The 23,184-nt window shown below is 40.2% G+C and overlaps 1 protein-coding gene across 1 annotated transcript in view; it reads right to left on the bottom strand.

Moving 5' to 3' along the window:
* SOX5 (SRY-box transcription factor 5) overlaps positions 1-22,579 on the bottom strand; it is a 1,010,647-nt gene extending 988,068 nt beyond the window's left edge. The window contains exon 1 of the mRNA XM_043564662.1: positions 22,212-22,579. The gene's annotated coding sequence lies outside the window, so the exon portion shown is untranslated. The remainder of the gene's footprint in view (positions 1-22,211) is intronic.
* Positions 22,580-23,184: the final 605 nt, after the last annotated feature.

The raw sequence follows: 23,184 nt of genomic DNA on the forward strand, positions 1-23,184 counted from the left end.
TCAATAGCATGGTACAAGCTTGAAAGATTGACTTTTCCTTTTTTTCTACTGTCTTGAAAATATGTTGGGCAGAAATCATGAATATAAATACAAATATAAAAGGAGAAGATAGTGAGCAATGTGCACTATAGAAAATACAAGTAGGGTCTTCCTGGGTATTGAAAAGATTTACACCTGTGATAAATTTAGGTTCTGTTATTCCTCAAGTATTCAGAGGACTTTAGTTATGTGGCAGGATGAGGAACCCAAAAATGGCAGAATGAATAGTTTTGGGGACAGGGACATTTCTTATTTAGACTACCTAATCATTACACAACTGATGCCACTTCCACTCCGTTTTCCAAACAGTCAGAATGATCTTTTTAAAATGCAAATCTAAATCCTTTAATCTCTTGCCCTTGCTTTTTTGATAAAAACTCCAGATCCTTAGCAGCAACTACAAGACCCTGTGTAAGACAAGTCCTGCCTCCTCCTCCAGTCTCATTCTTTGAAACTTGTGCCCCTCTCTTTCGTCACTCTGGTTTTCTTTAGTCCCTCAATACTCCAAGCTGTAGCCCACCTCAGAGCTTTGCACATGCTGTTCTCTATTCCATATTCACCCACACCTTCTCCACCTAGTTACGTCTCCTTACCTCTCCTCATATCCCAGCCAAAATGTCTCTTCCTCCTGGAAGCTTTCTTTGACCTCCAGAATAAATCAAGCTACCCTATAACCCCTTTATAATTTCCTATACTCTTCTGTCATAATGCACTCCATAGTAGTTATCACTAATACCATAGCACGACTGTTATTCAACCTACATTCACCAAGTTACCAGAGTAATGGATGAGCTCCATTCCCTCTGTGAAACACACTATTGGCCATAGCACCCTCGTGGCAAAAAGGCCACTCTTAACACACACACACACACACACACACACACACACACACACTCTCTCTCTCTCTCTCTCTCTCTCTCTCTCTCTCTCTCTCTCTCTCATACCATTTTAATTGCCTGCTGATCCTAAGTCCATTTATGCCATTTCTACTTCCTATTGGGTAAATTCATTAAACATTACATAACTAATAAAATATGAGGACAAAAGTGGTTTTAGTGGCACTGGATTAAATGTCTTAGAAAAAATAAAGGCAAAGTGTTTTTAATAACCACTAAAGTTCTCTTTACTTCATAAAATTGGGATAAAACTCAAAAAAAATCTACGCAAATTCTGCACTTAAATTCCTTGCCAAATGCCTTTAAGCTTCCCAGCCATTTTTAGTAAAAAAAAAAAAGCCATAGAATATATATTATGGGTGTAACTTACCCAAGAAGATGACACAGATCATCACTCAGGGGACCCATACTTAAAAGCCTTGACTATACATCAATTGATGGGCAAACTGATAAACAAGGATACACTGATTGATAAAGCACATGTTTAAAATCCTAAAATATTTAAAGTACATATCATTTCTTTAATATTCTATATAAATAATTATGTTTATAATTTTTTAAAATCAACAGTCCAGCTAGCAGTCATAATTAAAATGAAGAAGAGAACGTTCCTCTATGCTATTTATTCACACAATTAGATGATTAACCTCCATCTTTCCCACTAGACTGGAAGCTCTGTAAGGGCAGGGACCAAATCTCTTTTGCTTACCATTGTAACCCCATTACTGAACATTTGTCACACGTGACAAAGACTTGCAATAAAAAGATTTTAAATGAGTGAATGGTAATATTAGTCAAGCACAACAACATTCTTTATTTCAAATTATTAAGATCAATATGCAAATAGTTATACAGAGAATAAGAGCAAATGTGAATGTAATCACCTGAAAATTTCAAGGCACAGTACTTGAAGATCACATATGTCCTCTACTCAATAATGGAAAGATCATTCTTGTGTATATTTTTTAAAAATCTTAATTTTAAAATTTTTTTTAAAAAGCACTCTCTAGCACAGGGAAGTTTCTGCTTTTTAATTTATGAAGTACACTTAAGATTATGTAGTTAGGAAAACCACACTCAGATATCACCTCACGCCAGTCAGAGTGGACAAAATGAACAAATCATGAGACTATAGATGCTGGAGAGGATGTGGAGAAACGGGAACCCTTTTGCACTGTTGGTGGGAATGTAAATTGGTGCAGCCACTCTGGAAAGCAGTGTGGAGGTTCCTCAGAAAATTAAAAATAGACCTACCCTATGACCCAGCAATAGCACTGCTAGGAATTTACCCAAGGGATACAGGAGTACTGATGCATAGGGGCACTTGTACCCCAATGTTTATAGCAGCACTCTCAACAATAGCCAAATTATGGAAAGAGCCTAAATGTCCGTCAACTGATGAATGGATAAAGAAATTGTGGTTTATATACACAATGGAGTACTACGTGGCAATGAGAAAGAATGAAATATGGCCCTTTGTAGCAACGTGGATGGAACTGGATGCTAAGTGAAATAAGCCACACAGAGAAAGACAGATACCATATGTTTTCACTCTTATGTGGATCCTGAGAAACTTAACAGAAACCCATGGGGGAGGGGAAGGAAAAAAAAAAGAGGTTAGAGTGGGAGAGAGCCAAAGCATAAGAGACTCTTAAAAACTGAGAACAAACTGAGGGTTGATGGGGGGTGGGAGGGAGGGGAGGGTGGGTGATGGGTATTGAGGAGGGCACCTTTTGGGATGTGCACTGGGTGTTGTATGGAAACCAATTTGACAATAAATTTCATATATTGAAAAAAAAGATTATGTAGTTAGGTTTCCTTAGGTATCTAACCATGATTACCATATCATTATTAAGACTTCTGTATACTAGTTCTAAATCTGGCTACCATTTAATTTTATCTGGGCGCCTGGGTGGCTCAGTCGGTTAATTTTATCTGTAATGCAAAGTAATAGTAATGCTACCTGAAATGTATTTATCCCCTTTCTTCAAGAAATTCAAAGCAACCAATATCTTTTAAGCATACTGCTAAGTATATAAATGAGAACACAATTAAAATGAATTTTTATTAACAAAATAAAAGATATTAATCAGGAAGGTGAGCTATCTGAAGTTCAGGCACAAGATCAATCTGGGATAATTCTTTTAAGCCATGCTGAGTTTTGCCAGAAAATGCTTATAAACATTCAAAATTCCAAAGGACATGAAGGAGTTCACTAAATTTATGAAAGGTTTCTTTTCATTGCTGAGATGATGTAAATAAAGGTATCTTTTCATTATTACATGTAACTGATTTATAAGTTTATGAATCAGAGAAAAATAAGTAAAAGCATTCTGGAAAATAAGGCAGGATATGGCTCATAAATTACAGCCAGATATACACAGGGGTAATGGTGTCAGTGTGGCCCCAACCTTTTAGCTAATTATGAGGAATTGTTAAACAGAAGGAAACCCTAAGTCATTATGACCCTGGCTAGCACACACAGACACACACATAGACACACACTCCCTCCTTGATTTGTAAAATATTTTAAAGCAACACAACTGTATTCTAAAACCTTATTTATTTTTTAATACTTGGGAGTTCATATGATCTCACTGTAACAGTTACATGGGTCAAATGCAAAAAACTGTCAAAATTTGTCTCCAGTACAACTTTTCCCCATTTAATATATAACTTATGCTCTAGAAATCTAGTTCAGAAGTCTTTAAGGTGGAGGCAAAAAATAATAATAATCTATTGGCATGCTAGTAAAAATATTATGACTTCTATTTACATTATTCATTCTATAGATATTCTTTATTCCCTCTTTATCTCATTCCTTTTAATTTCTATTTTTGTGTTCACCACTAGTAAAATAATAATCTTTTTACTGATGATGTGCATACATGATCCTAAAAATTAGGAGAGCAGTGAATTAGATGCCCATCTGGGACGCTGGAAAACCTAGGCCTATACTCTTGTCCACATACTGGGCCAGAATGCCTCCTCCCTTACCAATGCATGGAGACACATTATCCCCATCACATGTTTACATCCAGTCAGCTGTCCTACGTCCAATTAAAATGTTCCCCTGGCCTCATTCATAAAGACATTTTATCCAAGGCTGGAATTATTTATTTTCCCCCCTGTCACCCATTTTTCCTGCCCTCTCTTCACTTACCCCTCTGACAACCATCAGTTTGCTCTCTGTATTTATGGGTCTGTTTTTGCTTTTTGTTTGTTGGTTTGTTTGTGTTTGTTTTGATTTTTAGATACCACATATAAGTGAAATCATATGTATTTTTCTTCGTGTGAATATTTCACTTAGCATAATACCCTTTAGGTCCATCCAAGTTGTCATAAAAGGCAAAATCTCATTCTTTGTTATGGCTGAGTAATATTCCATTGTGTACATATACAACATCTTCTTTATTCACCAGTTGATGGACACTTAGGTCACTTCCATATCTTTCCTGTTGTAAATAATGCTGAGATAAACATAGCAGTGCATGCATCTTTCCAAATTAGTGTTTTTGTTTTCTTTGGGTAAACAACCAATAGAATAACCAGTTCATATGGTAATTCTATTTCTAATATTTTGAGGAAGCGCCATACTGTTTTCTGTGTGGCTTTATTTTTTAATCTAATTATTAACAGATTGCCACAGGGGCCCTCATTTCACCACAGGAAGAAGTTCATGTTAATGCCATTCTCTTTCTTTCCTTCATCATTTGTTACACATTACAGTCTCACATGCTTTAGGAAATGGATTATGGATGATGCCATCTAATTTTTAGCTAAATTAACCCTCATGACATGGACAAGTGTTTTTTTTTTATTTTTTTTTTTTGAAATTTATTGTCAAACTGGTTTCCATACAACACCCAGTGCACATCCCAAAAGGTGCCCTCCTCAATACCCATCACCCACCCCCCCCCTCCCACCCCCCATCAACCCTCAGTTTGTTCTCAGTTTTTAAGAGTCTCTTATGCTTTGGCTCTCTCCCACTCTAACCTCTTTTTTTTTTCCTTCCCCTCCCCCATGGGTTTCTGTTAAGTTTCTCAGGATCCACATAAGAGTGAAAACATATGGTATCTGTCTTTCTCTGTGTGGCTTATTTCACTTAGCATCACACTCTCCAGTTCCATCCACGTTGCTACAAAGGGCCATATTTCATTCTTTCTCATTGCCACGTAGTACTCCATTGTGTATATAAACCACAATTTCTTTATCCATTCATCAGTTGATGGACATTTAGGCTCTTTCCATAATTTGGACAAGTGTTTTTAAAAGACTTCCTACAAAACAAAACAATAATCTAGGGATTTCCAAGTAATACGAATAATGTAAATATAAATGAACATGGGAAAATGGCAAAAGTGTATCTCATAGATCACTGCTAGCTCTTTGTTAGTCACATTTCAAGGAAAATCTATAAGAATTCAAAAAATAGAGAGGTGCTTGGGTGGCTCAGTTGGTTAAGCATCCAACTTCGGCTCAGGTCATGATCTCATAGTCTATGAGTTCAAGCCCCCCATCGGGTTCTCCACTCTCAGCTCAGAGCCCACTTTGGATTTTGTATCTCCCTCTCTCTCTCTGTCCCTCTTTCACTCCCATTCCCTCTCTCTCTCAAAAGTAAATAAACATTAAAAAATAATTTAAAAACATAGAGAAATTCTCTGGAAGGCTGTTTGTGCTGTGGTATGCTACCTGGTGGCCCTCATCTCCCAGATGCCAAGAGTGTTGGCTACTGAAGACTCCCTTCCTTAAGAACTGCCCTCATCTTGGGGCGCCTGGGTGGCTCAGTTGGTTGAGTGTCCGGCTTCAGCTCAGGTCATGATCTCACGGTTGGTGAGTTCGAGCCCCACGTCGGGCTCTGTGCTGACAGCTCAGAGCCTGGAGCCTGCTGTGGATTCTGTGTCTCTCTCTGCCCCTCCCCTGCTCATGCTCTTCCTGTCTCTCAAAAGTAAATAAACAGTAAAAAAAAAAAAAATTTTTTTAAACTGCCCTCATCCAAAGTTCCATCCCCTCCCCAAGGATGGCCCACATCCAACAACAACCTCTGTGAGGTTACAGAGGCCTGGCCCCCTTGCCTCGTTTCAGGACATCTCTAAGAAGCCATCCAGTTCCAGAGCTCCCCATAGATTAGCTGTACCCTCAGGTGTGGCACACTCAACTTCTCCATGGGCCCATCCTGCTTCTCTCAACCCCTCACAGGTGTTGTTCCCAAAAGCCCTTGCAGTAAACCCAGTGCACACAAATTTACACATCAGAATTGGTGTCCAGGAAATTCTGATGTACTGCCACTCTTACTTCTACTGTCATTTAAGCAGACCCTTGCTCTAAGTGTTTATTGTGCCCTAATGAATGTGTGTGTGTGTGCACACACACACACACACACACACATTCTGTAGAATCATGCACTCTAAAAATTTTACAGATGGGACACCCCTAAAGTATTAATATGTCACCAAATATGCAAATACAGCATTCTAACTGCTGACTTAAGGAGCCAGATTTTCATTTTTTGGCTAACACATCATTAGTTCATTCACAAGCAAAGCAAACCACATTACTCAACACTACAAGGTTCCCCAAAGCCCACAAGACAGAATCTCGTGAATAGGAGTCTACAGTAAAAAGATCACCCTGATCTGACCACTTTCCACAATCACAGCCTCATCTCAGCTTGTCCCCATCATGCTCTACTGACACCAAACAATCTGTAATTTCACCAACACACCATGCCATTTCTCACCTCCTTGTCTTTTTACTTATGTCACACTGCCTGGTTGGAATGCTCTCCTCCCTTCTCGGAGCACCACTCCCTGCCATACTTAGCTTAACTCAGAGCCTTACTAAGGGCAGGTTTCTGGGAACAGTGTGTCTGAGTGCAGGCAACACAGGGGTGCAAAGTCTGCAGAAATGTTAAGAAGCATAATATAAGTAAAAGGCAGGGGGCTTTTTATTATCATCTGGCTCCAACAATTCTAAATTATGTAATAATAAAATGGTCCTTCCCACCAGGGCTGACTGCCCCAAAGGCCCACCTTGGATATGCCACTCACCCAATTTTAAGCCTTAGACTCAGGAATTCCCAGTAAAAATTGAGCAATCCTAGTAAAACGTTAGGTTTGAATACAGGTCATTATTAACCCCAAGAAAACTAAAAAAGTTGTATAAAAAGTATAAGTAATAAATTCATGATACTCTCAGAGATAAACAACATTTACAAAGTCAAAGTGACTGTGTTTACTAAACTGATTTAACCCCCCTACGCACACACAAAAAAAGATGAAATTATATTGGAAGAAAGGGAAAAGGAGTATGTGTGGTTTTAGATAGGTGAGGTACAGGAAGATTTGCAAAACAAAGCCAAATAGTAGCAAATAGATTGATAACTTTTTTTTAATAATAAAATAAGGAGTAAACATTTTATTTAGAAATACAGAGTTGAAAGTGGTGGCAATGGGTAGACATGATCGTTAGTAAGGTAGGAGTGCTATTTTATTATGGAACTTTGAGTTTATATAACACACATATAGTATTCTACTATGTATTTAACTGATGAATAAAATACTTAACTCATACATCAATTCACTTAGTAAACCTTCCCCAACCTGGCTCTCAAAATACTCTATCACTACACCTATCACACGGATACATAATTACCGGTTTATGTTACTTGCTCCCCTATCGAATCAACATTCCTTCAGACAAGAACCAACATTCATTTGTATTTGTATCCCCTGGCAAAAGTGATACTTAAATTTAAATTTAAATCTGAATTCAATAAATATTTACTGAGCTCCAAGTAGACAAAAGTAGTAACAAGATACAGGTTTCTGATTTCAAAGGATAATATTTATAACCATAAAATGTCATCATATGGTAGAACTCATTATTTGCCAAGGATTGTTTTAAGTGCTTTGTATCCATTCTACCATTGATTCCTCGCAACTGCTTACTGATATGATTATCACCATTCTGCAGATGAGGGAATCACAGACTGAGAGGTTAAATAAATTGCCCAGCTCGAAAGAGTAAATGATGATCCAAAATAGGGGTATAATAATGAACTACAGCATCTACTTCCAAGGCACAAACTCACAATTACATCTCAAAGGATAAGACATGTTCACAACATGCTTACAATATGGTACAATATATAATTAAGTCATAAAAGTGGTTACAGATGTAAATAACGTAAGATCAGAAGGAGAGATCTTCGGTCAGTATATTCTATGAGGATACTAAGAAAAAGTAAAATTTAATTTGGAAATTAAGATATGGGTAGGGTTTCAGTAAATCTATATGAAGGAATGTTATATACAAAAGGAACACATAGAAATGTGAAGGCAAATACAAAGATGTAGACAGAAGGCACTATATGTTTTGTATCGAATCTTTCTTCCTGAATACTTAAGGGCTATAACAGGTACAGATCCAGCCAGCAGAGATCCCAGGAGAGATATGGTCTTAAGCATCTCTTTTCTAAACCTATGAAACATGGAAACAATGGGTAATTACCAGAGGGAATATCCCATTAGGTTACTGGAATGAGGCTAAAAAGTAGGGTTAACAAAGCACCTGGACCTGGGCGACTTTCCATGGTTTTTTTGGTTTTTTTTCTTCTTCTTCGGAAATCCTTCCTTGTGTCTCTATCTCTAACACTACTGCAAGAGTCCAAATTTCAAGCCGCCTTCTTTTCCTTATACAAATAACAGCAATACCCTCCTTATTAGCCTGTCCAAATCCATTCCGGCCTCTCTTAAATTTGGTCCACCTGCTATAGCCACAAATTTTATTAGTTTCTTGCTTAAAACTATTCAATGGGTTTCTTATCACCCTTATTATAAAGACTCAACTCTCCAACATGGCCCATCAGGTTTAACGATCTGATCCCAACCTACCTCTAGAGCTGCATTCCTTAGTCACTCGACTACAGCTATGCTGGCCTTCTAATTCCAAGAACGTATCCTTCCCCCTTTGGAATCTTTGCACATGCTACTCCCCATGTCTCAAAAGTTTTTTCTCTAGTCCTCTTTACCTCATTAGCCATTCTTCAAATGTGACTTCCTCATGGCAGCCTCCTCTGATTGGCCCCCCTAAATAGATCAGATACTTCTCCCACAGATTGTATATACTTGTGTGAAATAGAGTTCCACAATTTGCGATCATAAATGCAGGCAATTCACTAACGTTTATCTTCCTTTATAGGCTTTAAATCCTTGTGTACAAGATGTGTGTCCCCTCTACACATCACTGACATTTAACATGGTGTCTGGTTCATAGTAGGTGTTCAATAAATATTTGTTGATGATTGAATGAATGAAAGGACAAAACAAAAAGAGAAAGCCGAAATACAGAGACAAGTTGATTGAGAACCAAAGAAAGTCAACTGATGAGCAAGTCTGAAGTAGCTAGAAAAAGCAACTCTGGAAGAATTGTCTGAGCTGACTATGAGCAGTGGCTTTTTATGTAATGGCATGGTCTCTGGCGTGAGCATTCTGAAAAGAGTTGATATGGCTGACATGTTGCAGACAGTTGGGGAGTCATCTGGGAAACTGTGTTCAGCTTGAATCCAGATCAGAAGCAAATTATTCTCAAAGGGTAAGTTTCAAATATGAGCCTAAAAAGATAGGAGACTTGGAGATAGATTTTAAGGCCCCCAAAAACCAGACTTAAGAATCTGGGTCCCATCTGGCATTCAGGCACTTTGAATTTTTGAGAAAGGGGCCACATGATCTAAATAGCATGTCAGGAAGATTGACCTGACAGTGGTAAACAGAGCAGATTGTAAGGAGAGACGCTAGTTTGTGGAACTTTGCAATAGGTCAGAAATGAGCTAAAAAAAGACTGTCCTCGAGTGATAGAAGTATATATATAAAGAAAGGGGAAAATAAAAACATCATTTTGAGGGATGACTCAACAGCACTTAAAATATACTTCCTATATTACCATAGCTAAGAGCCCATGCTTCAGAATCAACCACTCTGGGTTCAAGTCTCAGCTCCCACACTAAACAGCTATGCTACTTTTGGGCAAACCCAACATTATCTGTATAATGGGGCAGCATTTGTATCTAAATTAGAGAAGTACTGGGAAGAATCAATGAAAATAAAAAAATAAAAAAACTGCTCAGCACAATGCCTGAACTATGAATCAATGTCAACTGTTATTTTGTGCTAGACAGAAGAAAGGGCACAGCGATGACATGCCAGGGAACATATTTTTGGTGGGTATGTCTTCATGTCCAAGAAGATAGCCACCTATACTGTAAAGACTTAACTCCTGTCCTTCCTTCTTCTGCCTGATCTTCATAATGTCTCATAATTTACTTCTCTGGCTTCTGATCTGGATTCATGCTAAACCCATTCTATGCCAACTCTCTCAGGGACCTTGTTCTTCAAGCTGTTTGAGCCATTTCTAAACTTAGGCTTTCAACATTTTTTTTCCAACTTGCCCTCTTACTCTAATGCTGCCTCCTAGAAGCAATCCTACATATGCAACTTGAAGGTAAACCTTCTGTGGCTAAATATACTTCTCTCTTCCTAAGAAATGTCAGAAAGATTATGTTGAAAGCAAATGCAATGTTAAACTCGGTTTTTAAGAGTTAACAGTGAGCAATTTTTTTTTCTCTAAGGATAGGTAATAGCATCAGATTCTGAAATTAAGCACAGCAGGAAGAAAAAGCCTGCATAGATTTCACAGAGTATCACAGGCCTCTGCAATAAAGCACTTAAAAATGCCTTGTATTGCTAATTCTTTACACAATCTCCTTTTATTTCCAAAGCAGTATGCGGGGCTTGAGCCATGAGACACGCATTGATGTTAACATTACACTGCCTGAATTAGAGCCATTTTTCTCCTGAAACTCCTGTTAGGTTTAGAATTACTTTTTACCATCTTTCCCGCAATACATTTTCTGGCCTGACTTCCCAGATCAAATGAATGGTTGCCTCTTCGAACAAGGCTGGACCTACCTTTGTAGTCATTATCTTAGCAAACATCCTTCCCCTCAAGATTCCAACAACCAGGCCTTGAGCTCTATGGGAAATGTGCCTACTCAAAGGTCTCTGAGTGGATGAGGGCAACTCTCTGCTTCACTGCTTTCAATCCCCACTTCCCCCCTCCCAGGCCCTAGTCAGGACTCTCCACTCACTAATTGAACTATTCAACAAATACTAATTAAACAGCTAATGTCAGCAAGGCACCGCACTAGGCACCATGGTGGATTTTCGAAACAATAAAGTGAAAATGGCACTGGAGGCAAAGGCCTGCTTGGTGACAGACAAACTATCATATGGAGACTTTACTAAACTCTAAAGAGACTGGGAACACACAGTTCTATGAAGATTTGCCAGTTTCATGATCAACAAGCTATTGGTTAGCAATTGTAAAGATTTTTTCCTCATTTTACAAGACGTTTTTGTGTCATTTAAAAGCTTTCTTTTCCAGTCCATGTGGAAACCCTGTCATTCGTTCAATAAATATTTATTGAGTACTATGATAGCATGGAGAACAAAACAGACTTGGTCCCTGTCCTCATGTAGTAATTGCTGCTCCCAAGATAATACACACAAGCAGTGGCCTGGAGATTTAATCCCATACAAAACTCAGGTTTGGTTTTGCATTGTTTATTTGTTTGTATGAAGGCACTTTCCTGTAAGGACCATATTAGACTAATTAAAACCCTGTCCTTGTCTTATCTCACTAGGATTCCTTTTCAGCATACCCTTTCTTGACTCTTTATCCACAGTAATCACAACCAAACTATTCTACTTTCCACATATCACTCTCTTCTGTTTTTATTCATTCATTAAACAAAGGTCTTTAAGCACCTACTCTGTTCCAGATACTGTTTTAAGTATTGGGGATACAAAACTGGATAAAGAAATCAACCTCTGGTTCTCAGCATACTTAGCCATCTTAGATTTGTCCTTACAGAAAGTTCTTTCCAAACCTAGAATACCCATAACTACCACCCTTCCCCCATCCCAACCCAATTTGTGACAGGTGCCCTCACTCTTGACTTTAAACATGCTAATGTTCTACACATTTAAATTTAATAAACGCAATTTATATTTTATTTCAAAACTTCTAAAACCACATCATCATCAAAAAAAGTATAACAATTCAGCAATCAGTTGTGCTTTATCTAGGCATTGCCACTATTCTTTGAGATCTTACTTTAATTTCAGATGCCATATACAAAGCCTAGTACCAAACTAAGTCAATACTTTTTTTTAGCACTGGTTCCCAAACTCCTATGTGCAAAAGAATTGACAGTCGTGCTCGTTAAAAATGTAGCATTACAGGGCAACTACCACAGAGATTCAGATTCCCTGTCTGAATGGGGGCCAGAAAGGTAGAGTTTTAAAAATATCCCAGGTGGTTTTCAACTGAGTGATTGAGTGATCACCTTTGTGAAATACTGTTCTATCATTTCCTTTGATGTCAGTTTTTAAGTATTCAGAATCTCTGTTTCAAGTCACAAAATATTTCCTATTAAGTGCAAACAACATGCATCTGTGTTATATATCACATACACACACACACACACACACACACACACACACACACACACACATATTTGTTAATAAATGAACCAGTGGGGTACTTGATAATCATATTCAACATCCAGGATTTAGTTCACATCTCAGGCATCACTTTCTGTGACTTCTCACCTGTTCCTCCTAATCATCCCCTGCGGTGGACAGGCAGGTAAGGTTCATGCCCCCACACCAGCACGTTGGCCACAGCATGATGGAAAGAACACAAGAAGCAGAATCAACTAGACTGAAATTCAGGCAATAATTCTCCTGCTTCCTAGTTGAGGGAAACAGGCCAGCGCCTGACCCATTGGAGTTTGTTCACACATCCACGAAAAGTGGCTGATACCCACCTAACAGGGGGGCTGTGAGGATTAAATGAGATCCTGATCCATGCCTAGAACAGGATCAGTGCTCAACAGCTATTAGTTTTCCCACTTTTCTGTCATGCAGGGCCGGGCCTTCGAATCAAAATGAAGCTCAGTCTGAAAGGCATGTGGGCTCAACAACCATTTGTTCTGCAGCTGCTCTGTCCCAGGCATTGTGACTGCATCAGGAATACAACACAGTGCCTTCATGGAGTTTACCTTCTGATGAGAAGTGTTTTGTCATCCTACCAGTTACCCCTTTCAAACCAGGCAGCAATGCATGCAAGCACATCTTTCGCTTCTCACTTCATCCACTGAGATTAACGCAATGCAGTGGCCAGTGGTGCCATGATAATAATGACTTTGTGGTGGGATGCCTGGGTGACTCAGTCGGTTAAGCATCTGACTTTGGCTCAGGTCAGGATCTCGTGGTCCGTGGGTTCAAACCCCGCGTTGGGCTCCATGCCGACAGCTCAGAGCCTGGAGCCTGCTTCGGATTCTGTGTCTCCCTCTCTCTCTCTGCCCCTCCCCCACTCACGCTCGCTCGCTCGCTCTCTCTCTCTCTCTCTCTATCTCTCTCAAAAGTAAACAAACATAAAAAACAAACAAAAAAAAGACTTTGTGGTGACAGAAAGGTTAAGAAAATCCCAAAAGCAGTGATAGGGAAAGAGAAGCAGGGAGGGAAGAGCATTTCAGGGGTCTGAGTAAGTCCCTAGAAATAGATACTGGGAGCATTAAGGTTCTTTACATATTGACAGAACTGTTTGTCTGTTTAGTATGCATTAAAATTAGCACTTAATTTCCTGATTTAATGTAGAAAAGACACCACTATCCTGCTGGTAGTGTAGGTATCGTGGAGTAAGGCTGAGAGAGAGAAGAAAGACAAGTCAAAGCAAAAGTATAAGAAATAGTATGCACTTGTTCAAAAGCAGTTCCCAGTGCAAGAGTAAATTAATGAGACTGATTGTGCCAGATCCACGGGAAAGACTGCCAATACTGCATAGTAACACTGAGCATCGCAAGAACTCACACGCAAACCTCAGTCACGCATCAAACAACCTCAGCTTTTCGTAGCCATGAATTACACTGGGAAATCTTAGCACACATCAGACTTGGGGGCAGGCCCTAACCCAGAATGGGAATGGACCAGCAACTAGAGAGGGTATGAAGCCTGGCACAGCAGAGGATTAAATCAGACATTTAGTGAGAAACAGCATCTAGAAAACACGTCGTCAAAAGTACTAACATCTCTTTTCTTTTTCCTCTCACAAATGTGAAGTTCATCAGCCTTTTTTAACATTAAAGTAACCAGCACTCACTATTTGGGGAAAACTATGCCAAAAGGCTCACAGTAAGCAGTCCTCATCCTGGGCACAGATTCCCTAGGGGGGTCAATTTGCTTGAGGAATGTGTCAAAAATTAGCTCCCTTTTCCTGCCTCCCACCCTCCTTGAACTCTGACGTTGTCCCTATGCCAGTTTCCCACACAACACCCAGAACCATGTAAAAATCAGGGTCCCGTGAATCCTACTTGAAATTAATATGTTAAGTCAGTGTCTAACGTCCAAAAAATGCTCACCAGCATACACAGAAGGATCGCTCTCCATTGCATTACTGAGAATCAGTCTGCATCTGAACGACACAGTCTTCGTTCCTCCACCACAACCTCCCCCCCATGCTGGCCCAAAAAAAATAGCAACAACTCAATTCTCAGTCCAATAACGTCTTTTCTCAGATGTTGTTCTCCCAGTGGGTAGAAGAATGAACTGCTGCAATGCCACCCGCTCCTCTACAGTTTCTTTTAATTTAAAGTTACAACAGGAGGGAAGAAAAGAGACTTTCTATTAAGGGACAACTCCCTGAAGGGTCTCTTAGCTGACAATCGAAGGACTGCTCATGGCAGTGATCAAATCTAACGCAACAAAGTGCTGGTGGCTCTGTGACTCATCACAGCAGGAGCTAGCACTGAGGGCCACTTGAGTTCAGTGCTTTGTGTGCGGCAAGTTGGTTTAGGAACAGTAACATAGGGGAGCAAAGACTTGCAAGGTGTTTGAGGCTCAAGATAAAATGCAGACTTACAGTGCAAGTTGCTTCTCAACTGAATAGGAAGCCTAGAGGGGTAAGGAAATGAAGGGAGCACTCTGTCTACCTCATGCTTCAGGGCAAATTACCTGAAGATGGCCAAGGTCAGTTGGTCTATTTGTTGTATGGTTTCTAACCTGATAAAAAATAAGGATTGAAGCAGGAGAAATAAACCGAGCTATTTTTAAAAGGCCAGCCTTAAAGATGTTTGCTTGCAAAAACAATGCCTTCTAATTACAGCTAATATCTATTGTTTGAGTATATTTACTCTCACCTGACACAATTCAGCTATACCTTTCCAGTTGCATATTATGAGTACATTAAAAAGAGTTCAATACAGTAAACCCCCCTTATCTGTGGTTTCACTTATCTGAGGTCACCCACGCCCCCGACGCAGATGATCCTCCTTCTGAAGGGTAGACTAACACTACGTCACGGTGCCCACCTCATTCACCTCACCTCATATCATCACGTGGGTATTTTATCATCTCACATCATCACAAAAAGGGTGAGAACAGTACAATACGAAATTGTGACAGAGACACCACATTCACATTACCTTTTATTACAGTATATTGTTATAACTGTTCTGTTATTATTATTGTTGTTAATCTCTTACTACATCTAATTTATAAATGAAATTTTATGATTGGTACGTATGCATGCATAGGAAAAAAACATAGCATATATAGGGTTCAGTACTGTATGTGGTTTCAGAAAGGCATCCACTGGGAGTTTTGGAATGTATCCCCCCAAAATAAGGGGGGGCTACTATATGCTTTGAACATTTCCTCTATGCCATACATGGTACTATGGATTTATACGTAATTTCATACAACCTCATTTAATGTGACCAGGACTCAGTGAGATGATACTATTGTTATGGTCATTTTACAGGGGAGGAAAATAAAGCATCAAAGAGCTTAAAGAAATACCGGGTCTTTTTTTTTGGTGACAAGTCCACCGACCAGAGCTACTGCTACTAACCTCTGGGCTATACTACCAAACTAGAACCATACCACTCAGATCTCCTGTTGCAAGATTATAATGGACTCAGCGCCCCACTTGCTGCCCCTAGGTCTCTAGCAACAGTGATGCCCGGAGGCCATGCTTCCAGGGGGCTGCTCCTAGCCAGCGAATGAATACTCCTCCAATGGCTGACTCTCTTCTGCCTTGCCAAACCTTTCCTGGATTGCACTACAGTACAGCTTCTTTCTACTCAACCCTCCCTCCTTCCGTCTCTCCTTGCATAAGTATCAAACATGGATCACAGCTGAAAGGCTCTCCCAGCCTTCTGCTTCCTCTTCTTACCTATCTAATCCCCTTTTGTCATCTGCTTCTCGAGGAATCCAAACTAATGTAATAACCAAGTCACGTACTTACTTTTTTAAAGCCCTTCCTTTATCTTTGGTCAGTTTTATAGGTTCCCCCCACCACCACCCTGCTATCCAAAAGTTTGCTTTACACCATTTTGCTTTCATGAAAAACCTACATTAGTACCTGTTTTCACTAATCCAAAGAGGATTTCTGCTTTTACAAAATGGTAATTGCTTCTTCACTTTAGGCCATTTCAGCTCACAAAGGGTTTCACTGGAATGCTCTACTTCCAGATAGCGGGGGGAAGCCTATAGAGAGAAATTTTCTGTATCACTGGAAAGAGAAAGCATCCAGTAATTTCTCCATGTTACTATACATCATCTCTTCACACAGGTAATAGTATATTTATTGTGCCTTTCTCCTTGTCTCCAGTATAAACAAGTCTATGAGGTTCTCTTTGAAGAAACTGCTGACTCAAAGGGCAAACATTGCAAAGTCAGATTTATTTCTTTTTCCAAGTGGAATCTCTATCTACACGTACTATAACTTCATATTACTGCAAGGTAGATGACTGACTATGGATAAAGTCATGATAAATTTTCACTAGTTTGTATCTGTAATGGGAAATCAAAAAGGATAACAAGAAGAGAGATCTATAGTTAGGTCCTAAGGTTTTTGCTGCCTTTACCTATTATGTAGGATAAAATGCTAATTACTGAAGGAACATTTCTATGAATAAAAGATAGAATTCACACTTGCACCAAATACAGCATCTTAATAAAACCACATTGTCAGAGATCATATATAGACATTAACTGAATCACTATTTTAAAATGTTGATCTCAGCCTCAAGGAAGTGATATATTTTTCTTCTTGGACTCAAATAAGTCCAGTACAAAGCAAGTACGAAATTAACCTTCAAGTATTATTAATGATCAAAAAGACTTGACTGGAGGGAAGACAAGTGTTGCTAACATTTACTAAGCACCTGGTTCATGACAAACCATATTCTAGGAATTTGACATATAATATCGACTGTAATCCATGCAATATCTCTATAAGAAAAAGCATTATAGTCTCCACCTTTAGAGGTCAGTAAAAGGGCCACAGAACTCCAAGTGAAGTCTTGGAAGAATTATACGTAGACCTAAACTGAGAAGCTCCAAAAGCTAGTGGGATTGCCTCTTGCATCCTGGTTCTTTCCTGAGTTTCCTACCTCAAAGACTTTAATTGGTGCTGCAATGACAACACAATACCTGAGCTTCCAAAGAATTCCAACTGGAGAACAAGCCAGAGCCCTCCCATCCCGCTGAATGAGGCACTATCTATCCCCTTTGGACATATGATACTATATAATCACAAAATAATTGAATGAGAAGTAATTGAGCATCAAAGATAGAATCAGGGTTTGTTTGTTTGTTTGTTTTCCTTTGTAACTTACAATGAACTTTAAGCAATGAAGAATGAATAGACCTGTATCTATAGAATTCAGTAGCACCTCTCCTGGAGAGACGTTTTTTTTTCCAGTTTTTTTTTTTTTTAGGCTCAGTTTTTAAAGAGTGATTGTTTAATGTATTCTTTAAATGCATTTATTTCCCTTCTACTTTTATCAATATGCCTGCCCAGCATCCTTACCTGTAAGCAGAGTAATTACTTGCCGATAAGGTACAATTTGAGTAGTACCAAAAAAATCCTTATATTCATAAATGTTTCTTCTGGCAGTTTCACTTGATACCTATATTCACAACTCTTTCTCTAAGGAATTAGATGGTCATAATAAACTGCAACAATAACGGTAATAATAATAATAATAACCACATCTAGAGAATTAAACCATAATGAGCCATTAACACCTTTGAATTAATTAATGAGCCAGAGGTTAAATTGGACAAATGAGGCAGGAATTCAGAAGGGTCCTTCAGAGCAAACGGGGCTGTTATCAGGGCCCATCCTATAGTTTCAGGCCCCTGATCTGGAGAGCATTCAAAAGCACCCATGCAAGCAGGTACAGGTGTAAGGGGTTGAGAGAAGCAACTCAAAAAGCATATTCCCCTTAACTTTAAAGACAAGGAAACTGAAAATGGTAAAGTTTATTAAATACCACCACAGAAATGTCTGAACAAGGCCCAGCTAAAAGTGAGAGTACCTGAATATCTGCCTGCTACCGACCCAAAAGTGCTCCATTTCTCCCCCTTTAAATGTAAAAATTCATTATTTTTAAGCAAAAAGTTAGATCTGTGCTTTATATTCTTGAAATTTTCACTTTACTCTTCATTAAGAGCAACTTTTCATGCAAACGAATTCTTGGCTTAACTGAAAATCATTAAATAACTTTTCTACATCTAAAATCTTTCTCCTGTTAGGTATGAGTAATTATTTACATTACATCACACACACAGAAAATAAACAACAAAGACCCCACTCACATTTGAGAATCATTTACCATTCCCACTCCCCAAAGCTCCCCGCAATGGGAAATGGAATAACAAGACTGATCATAATTGGATTAAGAACTATAATTCTTTAATTCATTCATCAAATTGAGGCATTTGGAACAGTTTATTTACAGAGTTGTTTAGACAGTTTTGTGTGGTGTTTTTTAAGATAAACCAAAATGTCTTTCTGAAAGAAGTTTCAGATCCCAAATCATTAACATATGAAAACCAAATGTAGACAATTTACAAATGGGTGTTTTAAACAACGTTTGGAACAAAATTGGACTTTTATTTTATTAACTATCTACAAATCTAAGTTCAGGATATAGTTTATTTGAAACAGCCAAGCACTTTCTTTGCCTTTAAAATAAGCCTACAATTCTCAGGCTACAAAATTGTGATGAGTATGTGAGGGAATGCTTTGACTTTAGGCCTAGAAATAAAGTTTTCCAGGTTACTCTCAAAACTCTAATTATAGCATCCCCTACCACTGCAGGTGATTGGATATCGCGTGAAACATCCAGGTTATGCCAATCAATTATACCCAACAATTTTACCTGATGGAAATCTAAATAGTGTTCAACCTTAGAACTCTAAGTTATTTAAAATCCAGTGTATTGGGGGAGATTACTAAAAACGAGTTTTATCCTGCTCTGTATTTTACTTTTATACATATATATAATCTGAACATGACTTCAAAACAGTGATTGCCTATCAAAGAATACAGCCTTTTCAAGAGGATGGTACATTCTTTTAATCATACCATAGTTTTCATTTGCTTTAAAAGAAAAAATTATTCAAGCATTCAAATCCATTCTTTTAACTGGCAAATGAAATTTTAAACTTTCCATATAGGTCATGTCTTTCCCCTCAAAAAGGACCAAAAAAAAAAAAAAGCCATCATACTGAGTATAAACTTTACTCTTTTATTTACTATTTACTCCATATACTACACAAATAACATCTTTATAAACATATATTCATTTTTTTTCTTGTACAAAATAATGTGTCAGTCAAAACAGGATGTGCATTTACATGTATAGGACTAAGTTAACTTGAAATAACCACTGAATCTCAAATGCCTGGTTATTTACCAAATAAGTTTGAGAGTTTTGAATCCTGTATATAACACACCATTCAACCAGAACTGTTTGAGCTCAACAACAAAACTAATGCAGAGTTTCTACATTAAGAGTTGAAGCTCTTTTTTCCTATACTAAGAGTTTACTCTACAAGTCTGTCAGATTGATTCAATATTGCCCATTCAAAAAGCTACAAAAAGATTTTTTATAAACCTACAAGCAAACAAAAATCTCTATTAATTCTTCATGCACAAGATTGTTAGAAGACCACTGGAACGAAAGAAAAAAAAAAGGATTTCAAGCGAGTATGCTACTATATAATTAACACAAATAACTAAATAATTATGCACATCCCTTCCCACCCCCACAATTAAATGTTTTTAAACAACTCATGTGATGAAAGATCTACCTTTTAGGCAAACAAAAGCAATCTCTACCAGTCTGAGGATTTAAAGCTGTATTGCATCAGTTTTAAGTGATGCTTATGATTTTTATCTTATATAGTTCTGAAGAATAAACAGTTGATGACATAATTTGCAGAACTTTGCACAATGCCTAAGAGAACTTTCAGTGTAAGTACTTTTGATTTTAAATCATTGTGGCTGAATTTATCTAGGCTTCAGCCTAGGAGCTATATTTAAATCAGGAAGAAGCAACCCCAGAAACTTTGTCCCATGTATCTACATTTCAAACCAGATTCTTTCCGTATCAGAGCTAACAACAGTTCACATACAGCTGAATTCCTTCAAAATTAGACAGATCAAAATTTTTGCACTTCTGTAAAGACTCTAAGACATTGTCCGTCCTCTTTTTAATTCTGTAAAAGTCAAACTTAAAAAACATTTCCGTATACTTTAAAACCATCTGGCCCTTCACCTAATCACTCTTGGCAATCGAGCCTCACTCCTCTAATCCTGATCAAAAACTCTGCTCTGTTTTTTTTCTGATTGAAATGCCCATTGCCTACAAATCTCCCACGCGCCTACTTCATTGGCTTGTTTTGTTTGCGTGGGCTTTTTTTTTTTTTTTTAAGGATACTAGGGGCCATTATTTATGAGCAGCAAGGAAACAAATCACTCTGTCTAGTCCCTTTGCAGATTCCCACACTTATTACCCAAAATCCCACAGATCTCCCTTGGTCTTGCCCTTGACTGAAGAATTGTGTTGAGCCTGAAGGCAGTCTCTGGGGAAATCCGGCTCATGCCTTTCTTGACAAACTACTTTGGATATCTGGATATTGTGAGGCTCTCAACTGGGATAGAACAAATCCCTAAACTTTTCTGAAGAAGTACAGTGGACTGCCACCCAGACTGCCTGGATATGGCTCTGCATATTCACAGAGTTCCTCCTTTTGACCTGCTTTAGTTGAGAAGGAAAGACATTAAAATGAATTCACGTTCACCACACTCTGCATTTGGTCACAGAGGCCAGCGTCTTTAGATACTCACCAGGGTGCATCTATTTATTAATAAATTCGCTTTGCAAAGTGCAAGGGAAACGACTATTAAAATATGTAAACAGTGCTTCATGTACCTCCGACGCCAGCAGATCAACACTCAAGAAACTGCTGCTATCAAACGCAAATATTTCCAAATCCAATTTGATTTTAACTCAGATAACCTCTTTTCCTTGCTCATTACTCTAGCCCCACAGTGCAAGCGACATTTCCCAAGCCCGCGCTTAAAGTGACACAACACGTGAGTGGTTTCGCTTCGTACACGGAGGGAGGGGGTTGTGGGGGGAAAGTAGTTGCAATTAAAATTAACGCTTCCGGTCTCTGGAATCCCTAGAATTCTGAAGGATGAGACTGGTCTCCGAAATTCCAGGCGGGAGAGAGGAGGACTGGTAGGGAGAGGGAGTGCAGAAAGCGAAACAAAAAGACTAAAGGGGGGGTGGAATATTAAGACTGTGGGGTGGGCTGGGGGTCGCCTTTATATTCCAGGAAGGGGAGAGAGCTTTGTCCAACTTTCAGGGTCTGTGGTCTGGCGTCAGCCCAGATGCACACGCGAGCCTCGGGTCTTCCCCGCACTCCTGCCCTCCTCTCGCATCACCACCTCCACCGCCACCACTTACAAAACAATACCGGCAACAGCGCGCAGGCTCCCCAACAAACATCTAAAGTTATCCCATTTCCTGAACGGGGTCCAAGCCCACGCTCCGGGGTCCCCCCCCCCCCCGGCCGGCCGCCCCCCCGGAGGATGCCAGGGCCACCTCAAGTCCCGAGCCGCCTCCCGCCTCCCCACCCCCCCTCACCCCCAGCCCAGTCCCCCTCCCTCCGTACTTGAGGAAACTCCGGTGGCGGCCCCCTCCCTCCTCCGCCGGCTCTCCAGCTGGAGCCGGGAGCGAGTGCTGAGTGGCGGGCACGGCGAGCGGCTGAGGGGAGCTCTGCGCCTTGGAGGTCTGCCCACAACAACATCGGGACGAACAACAAAGTTAAAACGCTGCGATTCACGCACCTTACCGGGTCTCCTTAATGTCTCCTCTGGCGTGGGATGCAAAGTGGCACAGTGGCGGGCCGGGGGCCCCCGGGAGGAGACTGGAGATGGGTTTTGGTGGCTCGCCTTTTTCACTCTGTGTGTGTGCGTGTGCGTGTGTGTGTGTGTGTGTGTGTGCGCGCGCGCGTGTCCCTCTCCCCCCCGGCTCTCGCTCGCTCGCTCTCGCTCCCCGTGTGGCTCTCAAGGACGAGGTGAAATCCCTTTGCTGGTCATGAGGCGGCTTCAGAGACAAACAACACAATGCGAGTGCAAATAACAAAAGGCAAAAAGACAGTAGGAACAATGGGGGAGGCGAGGGCAGCGCACCAGCCGGCGGTCACCGCGGCCCGGCGCCCGCCCCGGGGGGTGCGGCGGGGGCGGGCGCGGGCGCGGGGGCGGCGCCGGGGGCTCCGACTCCCTCCAGGTCGCCCCCGAGCTCCCGCAAACCCACCCTGAGCTCCTTGCTGCAGCTTGCCGCCTGGCCGCCCTCTCTGTCCATCCGAAGGAAAGGAGCCCCAGAGTTTGCTTCCCCGTCTGCTGCAGAGTAACTAGATTGTAAATAACGCGGTGATTACCCACACCGTGCAGGAATGTTTAAAAAAAAAAAAAAATCTGCCCTCCGCTTAAAGGAGCGATAAAATGAAATGGCAGGAGTGGAAGGAGGCTATCTCTAGATCTCGGTGGAGCTCGCATCTATAAATACGCATTCGGGTTTAGTCAGGTCCCCTTTGTCAACTTCTTCCCTGCGCTGGAACCTCACCCGCAGCCCTGCGACCATTACCTGGGCCCCTGCTCGCCCCTCACCCCCGCCTGCACAACCGTAAAGCTTGCACGGGGGGCGCGTGTGGGGGTCTGCGGGTGTCCGCGGAACCTTCTGGGAGGCGAGCCGCCGTCTGCCCGGCGCGAAGGCTGGAGCGGGGAGAGGTTTGCTTTTTAAAGCGACCACTACCTCCCC

Source organism: Prionailurus bengalensis, chromosome B4, assembly GCF_016509475.1.
Source record: "Prionailurus bengalensis isolate Pbe53 chromosome B4, Fcat_Pben_1.1_paternal_pri, whole genome shotgun sequence".
NCBI lineage: Eukaryota > Metazoa > Chordata > Mammalia > Carnivora > Felidae > Prionailurus > Prionailurus bengalensis.